Here is a 20392-nt window from a genome sequence, read left to right as displayed (position 1 = left end):
GCAACGTTAGGGTTCGTAGCCGAGTAACAAAGCCACTAGACAAAAGTGTACACTCTTCTCCGGAAGTTGTTATCTGGCTTATGATGTTACCACCACAGACTAAAAAAAGATTAAATTTGTAAGATACACTTGAAAAATTGCTAAAACCCATGACTAATCATTAGCAAAGATCGAAGAGGTATGCAGAAAGCAGGAAAAGAGTTTTGTGAATAGGATTTTAACGGTAAAACATATTTGATTTCAGCCCAAGTCAAAGTCGGCAAATAAAAGTCCATGCAAGGCAGTAGTTAAGATGAAGCCCGAAATAGAGTTAATAGAAAATAATTATTTTTAGAATATGAACAAGTTATAATTATTGCTCGCATACACACACACAAATCAATAACACATGTAGATACGAACAGTAGAACAAAAGATATATCTAATATCTAAATCTATACCAAGAGCTAATATTTGCTCAAAGAATCATTTTGATTATACTTAATACTATGCCAATTATAATTTCAAAAAATGAGGAGATAGTCCGTTATGAATTGATGAAAGTTGTTCTTTTAAAGATTTTTTTATATTTCTCATTTTTCTCAACTTTTGAAGACTCGTTGTATAATACCCATTACTTTTCTAGAGATAATCTGAGAAATAAAATTTTTCTATTCAACGAAATGAAATTTCTGAATTTATAAGTTCTACTAAACAAAAATTTGAATATTTCTTGATTTTTTAATAAATATTTTATATTACTTTTAAAATATTTTAATTTTCAACAAATCGATATTTAAAAATATAGATTTTTTTTCATTTTTAACATAGATTTCTTATAATGAGACAAAAACATTTCGATTTTTTTTATTACAGATTAATTTGTCCTATCAAATTCATAATCATGAGAATGTCTAAAAATATTTGTTAGACACCATTTCCTTTTATTCAGAATTTTAGAAAGTTACTATTCACGTTGATAGGAGTTCAGATTTTGCGAAATACTTCAAAAATTAGAGATGTGCTTACTTTAGTTATCAACGAAAAATCCATATAGGAGAACTGTTTTAATTCACTTGTTTTGTATCGGCTTTACATAATTGGTATGAATAGTAGTATCGCAGTATCACTGTCGATAAGCCATATTGTAATGTCAAATATCAAATTACTGTTATTGACACACGATGATAGTAAATGTTTGAAATGCAATAATCTAAACAGTCTGCATTTAAGTTAATGATTACTATTTGACATATGACAATTTCCTGACAGATTTATATGCGTTATGAAGTGCATATTTCAAATGTACACAATGAGAGTACAACGAACATATTGTATTTATTAGAAGATGAAATAAATACAAATAAAACCAAGATAATTATTGCAAGGAATTTTTTTATACTTCCAATACGGCGGCATCTCGGAGAGTAAAACTGTATCTATAACTGTAAATAGATCGAATATACTTCGAATACGAAAAAATTCACAGTCCGTAATAGCTGTATATAATCAATGGCATGTAAACTAATAATATTTGAATATTGTTAAAAATTAAATGCACGGTTTTGCCTTTGTATTCTATATGCATGTATGTTATCTCCACCAATAATACGAAGTAAATGTGTATGTGCTTGTGGTGGCATAATGCAGACTTGACCGTATAACTTAATGCTACTTTAGCACAAATATTTTTTACAATAAAAAAAAAACATTAATTTTCCGTGATAGCTTTTCAAAATATTGTTGCACAAAAATTTTCCCATTGGTTGAAAAGATAATTTTTTAAAAAGTTTCAGACGGCGAGGGTTTAATTGTATAATATTTTCCAGAATTTTAATAGTTTATGAAAAGTTTTTTTAAATTAATTTTCAAAGAAAATTTATTAAAAATGTTCGTCAGACATTAAACTATTCTATTTTCGAAAGTTAAAAAAATTGTTTATGATTTGGCAGTTTATATGAAAAAATGAAACAAGTTACAATAGAACAAAAGACGTTACGCAGTTTGAAGACATTATCAATAAAGTTATGCCTTAATAGCACTACTTTATTATCATATAACCTGATAAGAAACTTTCATTAGTGCAAAGAAATAAATTCAAAGCTATTATATGAACACAGCTCTAATTTCAATCTCAATTGTATGACTTAATATAATTCGAGAGAATCGTGGATATCAATACTTTGTATAGAACCTCAATGGAAATAAACATACCCAATATACTTTAAGCAAACCAGCTGGTCGAGAAAAGCAGCTAACGATATAATCATGCATTTTTTTTTATTCTTTGCTAACTGAGCTATTATTATAACTATTAAATATAGAATATTTTATTATAATTCTTAATGTTTATCTTCAAAATTATTTGCATACAAAGGAATCTGAAATTCATATACCATTTCACCAAATTAATTTCCCTTAAAATAAAATTAATAGTATTATTTAGCACTGTTATAACTATTATGGTGCAATATTCAGTTTCAGTCGAGTAAAAAGAAAAATGTGTTTAAATATTGATAGTTAATATTATATATCAAATGACATTTGTTTTATCCAACAATAATCTGGGTGATCACTCCTTCCGCTTTCTTCAGAATTCAAATTCCTCTGAATAAAGAATTATCACTTGGATTATTTTTTTTACCAAAAATTGAGATAGAATTTTATCAAAAGTTTCATAGAAATACATACTGTTACGAACCTGTGATGCTGCTTCCCAGCATAGTAGGTTCCATAGGAGGTCCCTATTTGGCGACAAAATAGATTATACCCGAAACATCGAGAATTTTCCCGTTCCGTACAGTAGGAACCGAGTTACACCTCGAACGTTCCTGATTGGTTGAGAGGTTTCTAGCCCCGCCTCCTGAGACCTATAAAAGGAGCTGCAGCTGCCGGGGAGTGGTGGTGAATTGAGTAGTCGTGAACCAGTAGAGCCGTCGTGAATTGAAGAGTTGTCGGAATCAACGGTAAAGAACTGGCCTTCCAGAGAGAAGTGGAGTAGCGACGGAGTGAAGCTAGTGCTGAACTAAGCTGTGCGCTACTGTCTGCAGTAGAGTCTTGTTATATGCTGCTGTGTATGCTGTTGTATGCTGCACGTCTCGGCTGAAGATAATCGTCTTCTGTGCTGTATATAGTTGTCTTTGTGCTGTCCTGTGTGTCTTCGTGTAAATATACGTCGTTGTTTTATTTTCTACTGCCGCCTGGTGATTGAGCGTTCTTCACACCATATGACCCAAACTATCCAAACGAACCCCAAAAAATTTCGTAACAATACTTTATTTTTCATACCATTCCTAAATATATTTCCATAGCTTTTCAATTTTCATGTAAAGTCAGCAAGACTCAACATTTTTCCCAGGCAAACAATTTTATTTTTCCATTAACTAATACAACTTCTCCAGATCACATAATATAATATGGCAAGTGAATTTAATGGAATTTGGAATGTGCGAGTTTTAACCTCCAAGTGTGAAAGTAGAAACCTCTCCAAAATTAATTTCATATCCTCATGAGGAAAACACTCACGTAGTGGAGGTGTGGAATAGTCGACAGGGTAATTTACGCTTTTTGTGACATATAAACATCAATAATTGGTGGCAAAATTTAAGAGGGGTGGGAAAATAGCATAGGATTAAAGAATATGTGTGAAGTATCATTTTGAAGGGAAATGTATTGTAAAAATGGTCATATATTTCTTTTAAAAGTCTTTCAAAGCGTGTTAAAAGCTAAATGAAAGTTTCGCTCACGCAAATTGATAATGATTTTTTTTTCAAAGTAAATAAAACCTGGTATTTATTTAAAACTTCAAGAGAATATAATTTTTTTTTACTGAAAACATCAATGGTTTCCCATTACCAACTATGTCGGGACTGAATTCTATTCTCCATGTTCTACATTTCTATTAGAAATTTAAATCGGACATTTTTGAGAAAAGAAATGTATATTTACATATTTTAGTGTTTTCAAGAAATAAATTCATAAAAGTGTGTTTACTATAACTCAAAATCGTTCTATCATTACGGGACATTTTTAAACATATATAGGATATTATGCTTAGAGTATAAAATTGAAAGAAAAATAAGGGCAAAAAATTGCTATTTCGCGATAATTTCTTTACCGCATCATCTCTCCCCTCTTCCTTCCTTTGGAACTCAAAATTAAATATTTTTATTCAAAGAGTTATCGTATGAGTTGTTTTAACCCAAAAGCTTAATTACTTAAGTAATTAAAAAGCTTAAAGATTAAAAAATCCCAAACATCAATTTTCACGCAATTGATACAATTCTAATTTCTTACTCATATTTACAGAAACAATATTGCCATCTTAAGAATAAACAAAATTGTGACAAATATAAACATTTCCATTGTTCTGAATACCGAACAAAATATATTGAAATTTTCATTCGATTATCGTTTTTTCAGCTATCTAGCGACCATTTCATTCGTGCTGAATAATAGTCCAGTTTAATTTTAATTAAATTTGAGGAGTTTTAAAAAGGCTTTATTTCAAAGCCGTATTATTTTAGCTATCTTACACATTTTGCTCATTGCTTAAGAGAAAAGAAGTCGCGTCCAGTGATATCGAAATCCCGCCGAAATTGCATCATCTAGGAAATCCATATTCCAATTGCAGTACATTTCTCGCAATAACGGAACTTCACTTTCCAATTTCCTTCGTAAATTTCTCAGATTAAATCCTTCTCCCTCAGTTTTAAACAATAAAAGACATGTCATGGTTAAATGTTTGAGAAAAAAAAATTGAATTAACTTCATTTTCAGTATGAAGCATTGAACACAAAATATTAAGGAAAAACGCTGTTTGATGTCTAGATTGGTATCGTTAAACAATACCAATTTAGATATACTAAAAATATTTTGCATTTACATTTTCTCAAGTTAACAAGGAAAAGCTCTAGAATCAACTAAGAATTAAATAAAAAAATTTAAAAATGAATATTCACATCTTTCAAATTATTTTCATCCCGAATGCGGGAGCTCCCAGTCAAACGCTGAAACACGTAAATCGCTAATGGGCACATTGTTTTATTAGTATATATATTCGAAAATAACAACGATTCATTTTAGACTAGTTCTCATTTTTTGAGTTGAATATCTACGATTTTGACACCATTTTTTTTTTTTTTTTATTTTAGAACAGAATGCAAGTTGAAAGAAATGTGAACAAAGCCTCCCTCAGATGAACAATGTTTATTTCCTAAGCAAACATTTTAAAGGAAAAAAAGAGGAATCAAATGCAAATGTAATTATCGGTTTCCGTTAAAATTATTGGCCATCTATCGGCCTTTGAAATTTTTTGAAAAAAATAGGAACAGTGTCATTTATGGTAACGTAAATTTAGAAACAAAAAAGCTAGCTTATCTCCAGAGGTTAAATGAATGGGCATATATAAAATACAAATTAACAACTTATATTATGAAAATCTCTAATCTCTGAAAGGAATATAATTTATAAAAATATTCCTTAGAATATTGAGATGAGAGAATAAATAAAAAGGCACAACTTATAGTTTTCGCATTTTGCATTTAGTTTTCACTTTATAACCTAAAAGTAATCGACTCCAAACGTTTTAATATCTACATCTTCATGTGTTGTACTTATGCGACTTCAGTCTTAACAATTACAAGCAAATGTTTCCGAAGTCAAATTAGCCTAGTAGACCTTGTGGGGCATATTTTGGATTTAACATTTGTAAAGACATTAATGTTGAAATTTAAAAGGGGCCTAAATTATAAATTTTTATGCATTATTCATCAAGAAATGAATGATGACAATTAAAATCAAATATAAATTGAATCTTATTCACCGATATTTAATACATTACTCAGAAATTGGCATTTTTATACGATTTAGCTTTGTTCGGTTACGAGAAATGATTTAACCAAAAAATTTCTGCCAGCCATCAGTCTAGTTAGCTATAACGCACACTACATAATCTAATTATCCTCAGGCAAATATAATCCAAATTGCCTTTTCCTTCAAAGTTCTCTTTCTCCATTCTTAATTAACGGTCAGTGATAATAGACGAAGCCATATAGGTAAGAAGCAGTACCTTTTATAGCTTTTTCGATTTTTTTTTTCATCTTATATTGCCCTTCCCGCAATACTTTTAAAAAATGGGAAAATTGTTAAATTAATCTGAAATCAAATGCACTATTGGCAAATTCACGTTTTCATCGTTTGGCTGCAAGAATCAATAGATTTTTTGCAGAATTTGCGTTTAATCTATGCAATACGAGAAACAATTCATAAATGCTCTTCACTGGCAGCTTACGACCTTAGTTTCTATATTAATCCCTTCAATTCCTTAAAAGCAACTTCAATTATATACGCTATCTTCACTACAGGAAAACCTGGAAACTAATATACATGAACTAACGTTCATCACAGCTGAAATTATTCAAATATGAAACTAAAATATTGGATGTTCGTAGATCTCTTTTAATGATATTCAGAATTCGAAGCAGCGCTTTCCTCGAACCCAACGAATATTTGTAATTTAACATGACGAATTTGTATTTAGCATGACGAATAATTCAGATGCGAAGTAGCTCAATCAGAGACCAGAATTAGAAAAGCCTTTGAGAAAGTATATTATCTGAAGTTAAAACGTGTGCAAGAATTTGCATTTCTTGGATGCCGTTACCATTGTTTCCTTTACCAAACACCTCGAATAAGAAATTAGGCCATGCTTACGAAATGCTTAAGCAGAACGTTCAGACACTGGACACATTGTCAAGTGCTTGCCTAAGCTTTTTATAAATACATCTTTCAGCACTACGCTATCAATCTGAATATTTCCATTGTTCAAGAATGTGATGAATCAATATTGAATAGATGGCAGCAGCAGGAAGTCCACTTGCTTTCAGGATTTGGATTGAACAAAATTGCCGTTTCCTCATTATGATTTTACTTGCCGACAATTAAAAGCCAATAATTGACAAAGAATGTTTTTGCGTAAAACAGAATGATTTCTGTAGCAAGTAAACGAGTTAATATCAGATCATACAAAGTGTTAAAATTGTTTCAGAATCAGAAGTTTAGCATTAGCCGCTGCTACATTAGCACCGATTATAAGATCATTTCAAGTACAAAGTAAAACCTCAGGTAGTTGAATGCAGTAATCTCCAACAGAATTTAACTACTCATTTCCACCGAGGCTTTGTTAATTGTTCAATAGACAATATGCAAAACATCACGTCTCCAATGGTTTCTGGACGTTATTCACGAATCAAATCTTAGTTGTTTGAATAAACAAGTTAAAGACAAGTCGATATTCGGTCTATTTGTGAAGCTGTCATTCAACCTAAATGGATCAATCTGATCTCAATTCCTATAAATTAGAGACTGTTTTATGAATTGGAATAGAATACCAATTCAATCTTAACTATACTATCTTGAAGTATTGTAGTCATACAGCTAGTTCTCATAAACTTTAAACACAATATCAAATGCAATTCCGTTTCTGTGGACAAGTCTTCAAGGGGTAAACATTCGTGAACACAGGATGTATGAAGTTTCATACCTTGTTAATTAGCATTAATTTAGAAACTTGCTTATGCAAATGCTTTAATTTATGCAATGCTAAACGCAATTTAGACGTTGAATTTGAAGAAATCTTTAAGATTAACGAAAACCGGTTTTTGCTTTTATAGATACTCGTTATTTATCAATTACATAGGAAAATTCTGATAATTACGCCTATAAACGGAGACTAATCATACCAAAATTTACGTGAATTTCAAGAGAAACCTCAGAAGTATTTATACCAAAATGGACTCAGTTGAAGCCTGAAGTTTTTTTTTTAAATTTAAATTTAGAGTATAATTACACCTACTGCAAAAACAAATTTGAAGTGCTCTCAAGTTTAAACTGGAAGTTTTCAAAGGGTTGAAAAGTTGAATGTGGTATCTCGTAGTTCGGCATCGTCGACGAATTTCATTTCTTAAAAAATTTTAGTTTATTTTGTTACAGTTTCCTGCTATCTCAGTTGACTATTAGGCTAGTTTCAATACACATTTTCAATATTTTAAGCAAAACAAGATCTTGCGAGAAATTTCGCACAAGATTACTTTATACGAGCAAACCATATAATATGTAGAGATAAAGGAACTGAGAATTGAAAACACTTGATTATAAACAACTTGATTTATTTAAGAAGACATTAGAATTCAAGAAAGCCATTTTACAATTCACTTTAAAGTTGACAGTTTTCTGAACAGAAAATAATTCATCGCCATTGAAAGAATTAAACTAGAAACGTCATACATTTGAAACTTAAAGAGTAGTATTGTTTTATACACCTTATTTGAACATATATAAAAGAAATACAATATATACCATAAATAGTTCAAATATACCATAAATTCGAATAAACATGACCGAAGCATGCATACACAGATAAATACATTTATACAAAACATACACAACCTTAATAGCCCAAAAATTAGATAAAGCTTGAGTGAAAGTAGTTTCAATAAAATTTATGGTTCCAAAACTAGAATTATGTCAAAAGAAACTAATTCATCTAATAAAATTGGTGGAATAAGTTAATTTAATCCACAAGAATATTTATAGTGTCTTATTTTGCCATTTTTGGAACAATGGTATTCACAATTTCCTGCATGCAAAAATACGCGGTTTCTAATTTTAAACTGCGTAGACATTTTCGTAAGGTAGAAAAATATTTTCATTAAAAAAGATTTAATCTTCACTTCATAAAGAATTTTATCTTTATTTTCATAATTTTATCTTCGATTACCTTTAAGCAATGCGCAGCGAGAAGAAATCTCATTAAAATTGATATATATTGCCGATTTCAGGATAAGAGTCCGCATACAAGAATTAAGCAGTCATTTTAAATTATAGACGAACTAACTTCATTCAGTTTGACTTTTTATAAACACCTTTACTCGACAAAAACCTTAGAAATTATTTAATTTTGTTTTACACATCATAAAACTTAATTTATATAAGACTTTCAATGCGATTCCAAGATCCTACATTGAGAAATTTAACTTTTAAGGTTGGACGATGCATTTCTTTCAATAAAACCATTTCTTGCTACGTTTTTATTTCGAAGCTGCGAAGGCATTTTTGCATTTTTTTTTACGTCAAGTAGAAAAAATTTTGCAAATATAAACGTTTATTTATTGGAACTTCGTTTATACAATTTACTAGAAATTATCTTGATAGACTTTACCCGATAGAAAAAAATTTTAACTAAAAAATAATTCGACTTGTTCGGTTAGGAATTCTCGTTCAGCTTGAAGTGAGAAAATGTTTAATAAAATCTTTTATGTAGATACTTCTGACGAGTATTTAGTTTAAACGTGCCTATTGCAATTTGATCAAATTTAAAATCAAATCTTTGAAGATTCCTTAGAAATTTTTAATTCGAGACTATTCTTTGTGGAAATCTACCGGATACAAAACAGCGACAAACTACCGAGGAGAAAGTAGATATAGGACAGCTATCTGTAGACGAATACGAGAAGGTTAAGGATTCGCGCTTAATTCTGATTTAGACCCGATAAAACCATGTAGGTAGTTTACTTTATTAAATTGAAATGTTTTATTCCTAATGATAATGCAAAAATAAGATTGCAGTTGGTTTCTTTCATTTAAAAATTAAGGCATCCATTTGGAGACTATATGGTTAGCTCCTACTTTAGAAAAACGTAACGGTTTGTTATTTTAATGCTATAAACTTCCAGTATACTCAGAACTCCATCTTTCTGTAATTGAATATAAAGTTTAAATTGATCGATTATAAATGCTTCTGGTACATTTTCCCCAGTTCCTATGGAATTTACAAAAGGGTAATTTATGAAATTAGCAAAGTTTACATTGTCTATCCAGTATATTACCTACTACAAGGACAACTTGTTACTGCCAAGATGACTGAACGGCCAGTACATCGAAGTTACGAGGGAACATTAAGTTTGTCATTAGTCGTCCTATAAAGACTGCTCATTTAATACGAATTGCCCATTTCGATACAGATTGATTCTTTCGCTTCTTTCCTACAATTTTCAAAATTCCAGGACGTTTTTAATTCGATGGTGATCAAGCATCGAATACAAAAATGTCTTCTGGAATTCAGAAGACTGCCGTTCGCTGGCTATCACAGCTACTGACAGCCGTTCCTATAGAATTAGACTAGTCTAATCGCAATTTTAAAAATCTAGAGTTTTATACAAACTACACAGAAGTATTTATTTAAAATGCCCTGCTGTTTTAATAATGGATTCCAAACAATTGCTCGCATTAGATTGTAATCTGTACCGAAACCATTTTAATATATGCAGAATTATTAGTTTAAATATCCGATAGTAAACACTGGAAGGCGATTTCGCGAATATACCTTAAATAAAGATTTAATGGAATCGAATCAGTTTTGCTTGGTGCACAGGGACCATTAAGTATTTTTATCCAGCAGAACTAACTTTATTAAGACAGAACATGGCATGATAAAGTATGAATTCTGAACCAATACATGTTCAGATACAGAAAGTGAAAGACTGAATTGCATTTAAGTTACATGATACAGCTGAAGATTTAATGCGAGTTGGTTCCTTGATATGCAAATCAAATTTGAAATTTTCCAGTAGAATCTCAAAAACTCAATATTGCAGAAATTAATGTCGCGTTCTATTCTCCCAAGAGGATTTCGCTATACGTAAAGTGAGGTTTAAATTTTAGCCGGTTAGTTTTTCCAATGACGGAAAATGCGTCAATGAAGTGTGGTTTTTGTAACTTATTGATTCAAATACTTTTAAAATTTAACTCCATATCAAAATTAGGAAGTCTCAAACTTTGTAACCTTGTTTTGGCTGCTCAATAAAGTTGCTGTATTTAATGCTCGATAGAAATGTTATTGCGATAGCTGTATTAATAGAATTTCTTGTAAAGTATAATGGAGAGGATTAAGTTTTGGCACTGCCCTATTCGCGCGTTGAAGGAACTTCGTATGAACCAGACGAGTTCTGCCGGAATTAATGCTTTAACCTCTAAAAATAAAAACACCTCAAAAAGGCTAATCACAAGCCAGCAGTTATGGTTTTCTATGAAAAACTTTCAATCGAATCAAACTTAATCTGGAGGGGGAGGACACTAAATTGGATTCTCTCGATAATCCGGAAAGAGGACATTAAAATTAAGATTCATTTACTTTTTAATTTCAGATTTCAAAATTCCATGGTCGGAACTGATGAGCTACTCAATTTTAAGAGTTTAATTGATGTTTTCTTGGAGCGCTTTGGTTGTGGTGATGGCCAGGCACCATGACCAAAACGTTGGAAATTTAAAAGCAGGCTCTTGGCTTCGCCGGCAAAGCCAAGAGGCCACCATCAGCTACGAGGGGAGAGATTTCTGGTAATATGAAAGTTAAGAATTACGTTTTCCGTAGAGATAAAGCTTTATCTAAAATCCGATTCCTTTCAAGCGACAGATTACTTGTCTGGTTCACACAATTTTAGATCAAAAAGGTTAATTATTTCTGAAATCTTCAAAGTTCTTTTTGCATAAAATTATGGTAGAGCATTTAAAATTAAAAAGTTACGTTTAACATTATATTAGTTCAAATCGTTAATATTGTATTTGATTTTAATTATACTTCAAATACCGAAATAAAATTTTACAATTTTGGGCGAATTTTCCCAAGTTTAAAAACATTTCGACATCTATTCTGTTAATAGACCGACATTCATTAACACGTTAGAAGATCCCAAAGGTACTTGTTATTGAAGAACGTTAATAAACTTAGTCACATTGGTTACAGGAAAGCCAATGAAACGAATCGAATATGGAAAATTTGAATCCAAATAGCAAATGTCATTGTGCCATAATCAATAATTTTATTAAGCTTTGCATTTCTCATTTTAAGTGCAGATTAGATCAATGAAGCCGCGAAACATTAATGATTGAAAAGGCCATGTTCTATCACTACAAGAGTCGATTTTAAATGCTCACCTATTTAATGTGTTCCTTGTGGTTTACCGGGAAAATTCCGTTTCTATTAAAGTGGATTTGACAATGGCATACGAGGGAAAGGAAGTTATATGATCATTCAGATGGATATACTGCAATGAAAGTTTCCCTTATAAAGCTAAGGGTATAATCTTCAGCTATAATTTGTAACATGTAACTTATACGCCACCAAAAGCTAAAGTGCAGAAATTGGTTTTATATTAATAGACCAAACGGCATGCCAAATCTAGTTATTTAACTCATTTTATGTGAAACTAGACGAGTTTATTTTCGGGATTTTATTTAGTTGGGAATCTCGTGAGGGAATTTATGTGCCTAAAATCCACAAGAAAATTAAAGATATTCAATATTATAATTTCTAGGCAGTTTTTATTTGAATTTAGCGCCGTGACTCCTTTTAAATGATAAGTTATTCTCACTAAAATACAAGCTCTTATTGCTAGCGCCGATCTTTCAGTACTTAGTTAAATTTAGTTATTTCGAATCAAACAGTATAAATTTAAATCCGTGAAGTTGAAATATTTAAAGATTCTAAAAAGTTACAGTTGTATATTCTAAATATGAATACTTTCAACACCGCACTTAAAATATTAAACGCCTTAATTCTTGAAATACTCAGGACGATATTTATCCTAAAGGAATTTATATTTGCTCGAATTTTGCGAATTACCGTCGCTTCAGTAATTCAGTATAAGATTAAATATTCCACGAATATTTAATTAAGTTATTTGCACGAATCCTGTCAAATATACACCGTCCAACCTTGAATATACACCGTCCAACCTTGAATATACATTTTATCTCACAATAACTAATATGCAAAACGACATTTTAACTATAATATCTTCAAGCATTCATTACTCGTACCACTTGAATACAATTTCAAAAATATACAATGATTAAGATCACAGACGCTTTGGCTCAACTTGACAGTCCTTTAACATTCTAAATTACAAATGGAGAGTTACAAAGCAGCAATATTTGAAGTACATAAAAACTATTTTAAGGGAACTTCAGATTTAAAGTAAAATTTACTATATTAAAAATTAAATTAAGTTCCAAAATTAAAAATTAGTTTATGCATAATAACATGCTATACATCGGTACATAAAAATGCAAACTACAATGGCAAATTATCATGAAACATGAAAAGCATTTAGAAATTCAAGAAATTAAAAATAATTGATTTTAAGTTTACCAATAAATTATGACAAAAATTTAATGTTTTAACAATTAAGAATAGATTCAAATGAAACAGGCAACGACTTTTGCAATGCCAGAAAATTCTACCGACTAATTACAAATTAGTGTAGTTTAAAAGACTCAATCTCCTATAATTTTCCTACATATTCGCGTTTTATATTCTGAACAATTGATACATTTGCTAAAAGACGCGTTTATGCATATGGCTACCTCTTGTCAATTTCTGCTCTAGCACGAGGCTTCTTTTAAAATAGGATTACAACTGGGGATCATAGACTAGTTTAAAATTTAGAATCAAAGAACGTTTTTCTGAGTTTCTTGCAAGTTATCAAAATAAGTGCAAATAATTTTTCAGCTAAATTCCATGTTACTGATGCGAGCCATCAAAATGCTTTATATGGATTTTAGTTCCACTTCATTGGAAATTTCTTCTCAGAATTTTACGTTAACGTTTTGGTGATTAAATGGTTTAAGTCTCGTACGTTTAGGAGAGAAAATCATCGATAAACACTACTGTACTGACCATAGTTTAAACTGAGGTCATTCGTCTGCTAGAAAGATTTCACGAGTTCATGGATGTGAAAAATTTTAAGTCTCGATTTCGAATCCTGTCTCCTCTAATATTACAATTACGAATCAATTACAGCTAATGATAGAAAACAACTAAAATTTCATTCAAATTTCTTACATAAAAAATTTCAGTAATCTTTCACGTGAACCTATCTATTCTCAGATTCCGACAATCGCTACCAATGTTCGTGGTACAAATTGCCATTTACAGGTTCCAAGCCTTTATCGACCCCCTCCTTTAAGTAGCTATTGTATTGCATTAAATGTTCTTAACCATTTTATAACCCATAAGCTCAGTTTTAAAAACTTCCCCAAACTTGAAGCTTCCCCACTCCATTAACATGTCAAGTACCGGATCCCTGGGGACCGACACTTACCGTTTAGGCCGTCGGTCCCACGATGCCTAAACGGAAAGTCAACAGGGGCCGGCTTGTTACTCGACATGTTAATATAACCCATCTACCACTTCCCAAAACTAACCTTCACTTTAGAAAACCTGAAATGTGCAATTTCTACCCGTAACATTGGCAACTGTATAGTTAAGTCATTTACACTAAGATACGGAGATTTCCTGCATTTTGTCCAAATTTGGCGATTAAGTTCATTTTAGAAAAATCTAACCAATTATAGTTCAAAAGCTCACATTTGGGGGGGGGGGTAAAGCCAGAAGATAAAGCCTTATGTCTCAGTGCAATTGCACGAATCTCAGCTCGAAACTTTAAAAATGTTCTCGTAAGGAATACGTCTAGACTTTTCTATATCCAAATTTTTCTAAACTAATTTCGTAGTCGCTTGAGAATGAGAAACGAGGAAATGACTCCTAAATAGTTGTATTCGAGGCAGGTGCCGAGTAAATTCACTCAAAATAATCTTAATGTTTTTACCGAGTCTAATTAAAATTTCGGGGTATTGAGATGCGACAGGTGTTCTACACCGTTCTTTCCTTCCATTAAGGCATGCTATAATTGTATATAGCAATTTTAACCAATATTGGGACTAATTTTCAAACATTTGATATACTAAGATTAGAAATTGCGATACAGGAATGTTTAAAAGAACGAAATCTTGCTTCCCTGAATTTGAGATTGAGTCTTTCTAAAGAACTTAAAACCGTTTAATTGTTTGCAACACAAGTTTCTCGGGAGCTTTAGTATAGATATCGGTGATTACTTTGCGTTTCAACACAAGGTCTGAAACGAAAAGAACAAAATTTCTTGGCATTGATGCCAAATCTGACCTCCTTCGTTTTAATACTATTGATAAAATAAATGCGCGTCTGCAACCGATGAGAACCGAAATTTATAGGCTAGCACACAAGTGGATCCGACACATTCAACCTTAAACAATTAAATTTTTTTTGAGGTCCGTTTCATTTAAATCTAGAATAGGATATTTAAGATTTGGTTTACGATAGTAATTGAAGTTCCCAATAAAGTGGCACAAAGACGATTATTTCAGCTTGTGGCAATAGATCAAATTGCATAAATAAAATATACTTTTCTATTGATAAAACCTCAGGATCACTAATTTTATATTCATGGAATAAAGTTATCAGTTCGAAACATTTAGAAAACTGACTGTTGCAGTAAGTTAAGTCGTATGAATCCAAATATTCTGTACAGACCTTCGGGTATCCAGGTGTATCTTGGAGTATCCAGGTAGCTTTGGATCCATTTCAAGGAACTAGAAAATCCCTTGTTCTCTTTAGCAAGGTTCGTTTACTTTTGCTAAGTGATTAAATCAGGCTCCATGAACGTAATTCATCCGACATCCTAGGAATATTAAATAAATGTTTAGACATCCAAGTAGAATATAGAGTAATTGAAGACTAATTATACAATTTTATCTATAAGTTTAAATTCAAGATATTAGGCCTTTAAACACGGAAAGCAACTATATGAATGTTGCTCGAAGAATGCATGTACATTAATGCTTTAAGACCCAAGAAATATAAAAGCTGGGAGCAGTTGTCGAATTATGAACTAAGCATTTTTAATTAAGTCGAGATCAAATGAGGTGAACATTGAGTGCCAACCGTTATTTTAATCAAATAAATGTAAAATGCTAAAGAATTTCTTCAAGCTTAAAAGCCTATTTAAGAAAACCTACGAATTAAAAAATTCATAAGCTGAACAATTACACATTTCAGTTTATAAGAAGCTTTTAAGCAAGTGAAACTAAGAACACCTACATTTTATGCGGATAACAAGTTTTACGCATGCGAAATATTCAAGCTTTCTATATTAAAGCATAGGAAGCTTATCTACAGCCAAATGTATTAGAGTAGAAATTCACGAACAATACAGTTAAGTAAACACATCATTCTTGGAGCGAATGATTTTTTTGCAATTGAAACAAAAGCACAAACATGGATTTCCTTTGGTTATCATTATGTCAAGAATTTGGTATTTAGATTCCCTAAATGTATGACGAAGGAATTATCAAGATTCTTAGCCTATTAATAACTCTTCTCAAATTGCTGCAGTTTATGCAGCCATTGCAGACTTACCATTAGAAAATTTCCAGCTTCGCAGATGGAAACTCGAAGTCGTTTTCAAAGGAGGCGTTTTAAGGATTCAGAAAATTCATCTTTCCACTCTCGCAATAGCATTTTTGAACAGTCACTTTTACACAGGCGAGAGTTCATCTATAAAAAGAATCCAGAAGTTAGTATTGACATGATTCATGTTTTACTGTTCATGCAAGTCTTAAGACAATATAGACACTAAATCCGATAGATGCCCAAGTCCAAGCTACAGCAAAATTTTAGTAACTAGACTTCTAGAAGCATAATCTATGTATCATTTGGGATTTATCATGCAACTATATCCTCACTTTGAGTGAATCATTAGCATGTGGAGTTTAAAGATTAATCCAAATTGAATTAAATTGGTTTCGTAATTATTCATAGCAGTATCTACATAAACATTTTCCGTCCGTTTACAAGTATTCCCGAACTCGAGTAACGCATTTAGACTAATCTTCATCTAAAAACTGGAAATGTACCGGTAAGTTACCATAATGCTAGAATATCCATTATAGAAAGCAAAATAAGTTTTCAAATAAAAACTCGTGCTAGCACCCGTTATTTTTAAACCTAAATTGTTTAAATTATGCTCATTTAATGGCGTTACAATTCGGTAAAGTAGTTATTCACAGATTACCATTTTAACAAAACTATTGTGGCCGTATACTAATCCAAATGCACTAAAATTATTCTATTCTACCCGAGATGTAACTAAAGATAACAGTAATTTCGGACAAAAATTCAGCGAGTACCCAGAAGTCTAACTAAGAGCAACAAAGTATTAATATCCACTTCTGAGAATATCAACTAATGAACAATTCTTGTTCTTTCGGGCGACATTCATATACGGTCTTGAATTTCCATTGTGGCTTCTTGTTCCTTTTAGCCGTCTGAGGTCCAAGGAAATTACAATTTCTGCTTCAATTACCCGCTAAAATGTGGAGAAATTCTAATCTCCGACATCGTCCAACTCGCAATCTGTAGTGAGATTGACTAGCAATAAGTCTTTTGCATTCGAAGATAGATTTACCTAGTTCAATTGATAATAACTAATGTACGTAAATAAAACTTACAACGTCTATTTAAAAATATGGAGTAAGGACGCGAAACGGAGATTACTTTAGAGAATTTTATAGAATACAGCAGAAGGCAAAATTCAATGCACTTAATCTGGACTGACCTGTGGAAAAACTCTTTTGGTGGGTACATTGAGATTAACACGAAATTGCAGTTGCTCCTTTCGTCTCCATTATTTGAGTGCCAAGCTCGTTCTGTTAATGGCTCTGAAGCCAAGGTAGTTTAGAATGGCAGTGAAACTCTATCCCATCACGAGTTTAGCAAGCGAATCATTGAAGATCCTGGAATAAAAACAACTTTCAAGAAACATTTTCATACAATTAAGGTATTAATGCAACAATATATAAAGAATTACAGAAAACTAATCTTAAGACTGTCATACGCGAGTTCCTTATTCTCGCAATTGATACTAGCAATTGAAGAGTTGCAATATTTAAAGTTCGCCATCTCCAGAATAAAATAGACTCCCTTCTCCACAAGGACTTCTTGGGGTTTTTTGAAATTTCATGTATCGAGGGTCAACTGCTAGGGTAAAATGTAAAAATGAGTTTTTGAGAGACGCTTTCATGGATCAAAGCAACAAGCGTTTGATTCGCAGGTATCGCGACTCTGAATGCATTCACTCGGCGTCAAGATAGATGTGATAATGAGAATCTTCAATCTCGAGTAGTATTTTTACCGTTTCAAATTGGAATGATTAAGTAAAACATCCTGGGATCCCGATTTGCTTCCAGTACCATTCGAGAATAAAAGAAATACGAACTGTTACCGATACTTTTAGACGAGAGATCCTCAACATTTATGCTAAACTTTGATTTGAAAGTCGCGCCATTCGGACAATTTTCTTGGAGTAAACTTTAAAAATAAAAATCATTGAATAAAAATTGACTTTTTAACATAGTTTCACATTAAAAAATTCGCACTAACATCGCAGCTCTAAGAAGCACTGAAGTTATCTTTTCCATTTAGTAATTATGCGTATCGATATTTCGGGGGCAAAGGATTTTTCAGAGATTAATCGATTCTTTGTTACGACTCAAGTAGCTCATTTCCCGCTGCATGTTTAGACTAATAAGGGAGAGAAATATCAAAAACCAAGTACGATTTTGGTATTCTGAATTAAGTGCCATTATTTCTTGCATGTTGCAAAATTCGTAGAGACATGTTGCGATCTTAATGACTGAAGATTAGTACGGATACAACTTTGTTTCAAGCAATATTCAATCGATTCTTTTTAATAGCAGATAAAAATTGGATTCTCTGGATGTAGTCGAGTAGGATACAGTTATTCATATCCGAGATTAAACTAGGTTTTCATTCAACATTAAGATTATTTTTCAACTGCTCTATTTATGTTGGCCTGAAATTTTGGTTGCCTATTATGATCATGTGTTCTATTCCCTTCTTAAGGTTTAATTCTATAGCACTGCAAAAAAAATTGCATTTAATTTCAATATAGACTGTAGTATCAGTAAACAAGGAGATTCTGCATCTATTTAATGGCTACATTCCACAATCGGGAACTTAATATCGCTAGTAATTATTAAATAAGGAAAGTTTGAAGCCTACTTCTTGAACACGTATTAAGCTCGGTTGTTTCAAGTTCTATAATTTTGAATTAGTCAACCTTTAAAATACTGCACGGAAATATTCTTAATAATGTATAAACAATAGGTTGATTTATTAATATAATTGAAATAGCGAGTAAATGTGAATTTATCATATTCGCTTTACCGCCAAGTATCTTTGTCAACTAGAAGAACCATACGAGTTTAAAATACACGAAAAGAGTCAAGAACAAGGAACATTATCTCGCGATATTGTCAATCTCGTTTACCATCCAAGAGATGTTTTATTTAGTCTAAATTTTATTATATCTTACGCAATTAAGAATGTTGAAGTACTTACAAATAGACGGAAAACTAATTTCGCCTGCAATCCTCAGTAGAACTGATACAAATTCGCAACATAGTATTCAGTGAAACAAACATCATTCAAAAACGCTACGCCACTTAAAACATGCTATAAGACACCATAAAAAGGTATAAATGACTCATGAGATGTCTATTTTAAAGTATCTTGAATCTCCCTCAACCAATCAAAATGATTCTAATTGATATTTCGTCAGTATCGCCATTTGCAATATATTTGCGTAAGAAGAGCTTGCTCTCTGTTCGTCAGAGACACGGTGGCGTGGTGGTTTGAATCAAATTTCAGGATCAAAAGATCCTTGTTTCGAAGCCCTTTCACACTAGTAAATTATGATCTGAAGCATGGTAAATTTAGAATTCAGGGTTCAATATCATTGATGTTCCATGCTCAAGTACTTACTGTAATGTCGCTTCGCTGTTTGTTCCCTTGTGGTTGTCACTTTAGTTCGACGGAACAATACCAATCCATATTATCCTCCCTGCATCATTTTGAAAGGTATTGGTGATAAGCGTGAATAAATATTTGAATTGCAGTGTATGTGAGTGTGGTGCCTGTTAAATTTAGAGTACAGTATCCAATATTCTCACATTCCTGTGATGACCTCAGTTATATATTGTGGTGAGATGTCTTTGTATACCATACTTCAAAAGAACACTAACCGATCCAAATATCCTAAGAGAATCATTTTGATTGGTAATTATACTAATTGGATAGATTTTTTAACTATATTAATGATCATGAACTATATCATTGATCGTTGATGTAAAAATTGATTTTGAACTATGTCATTGATGTAAATAAATTGTGTTTACCCTTTTACGAAGCAATGATTTTCCTCCTCCTTAAATCTAAGTATGTGATTGTACACATAAATCCAAAGTGAGATTGTAGGTTAAGCTAAAAAACCAAACCAAATTATAAGAATTATTATTAGAAATAAATATTAAGTTTGCAGCCAAAGAACCAAAAAGAAGATAAAATGAATCCGGCCTGAAGACTTTCTCAAGGGTCACCCTCAGGCAAGGATTCAAACCAGGATTTTTTTTTCTGTGAGGGATCTGACTTTCGTCCAACAAACTGACCCCTCGCGAACCG

General features: G+C 31.7%; 1 long non-coding RNA gene across 1 annotated transcript; it reads right to left on the bottom strand.

The window, feature by feature from the left end:
• Positions 1-13095: 13095 nt before the first annotated feature.
• LOC129969638 (uncharacterized) lies at positions 13096-19407 on the bottom strand. Its single transcript, XR_008784547.1, has 4 exons — positions 19274-19407; positions 17469-17646; positions 16271-16408; positions 13096-15533 (listed from the first exon to the last, which is right to left on the bottom strand). It is a non-coding gene; the product is annotated as an uncharacterized LOC129969638 (long non-coding RNA).
• Positions 19408-20392: the final 985 nt, after the last annotated feature.

Source organism: Argiope bruennichi, chromosome 5, assembly GCF_947563725.1.
Source record: "Argiope bruennichi chromosome 5, qqArgBrue1.1, whole genome shotgun sequence".
Lineage (NCBI taxonomy): Eukaryota > Metazoa > Arthropoda > Arachnida > Araneae > Araneidae > Argiope > Argiope bruennichi.
Note: the sequence above shows the minus strand (reverse complement) of the source record. Positions and strands in the feature narration are given on the sequence as shown.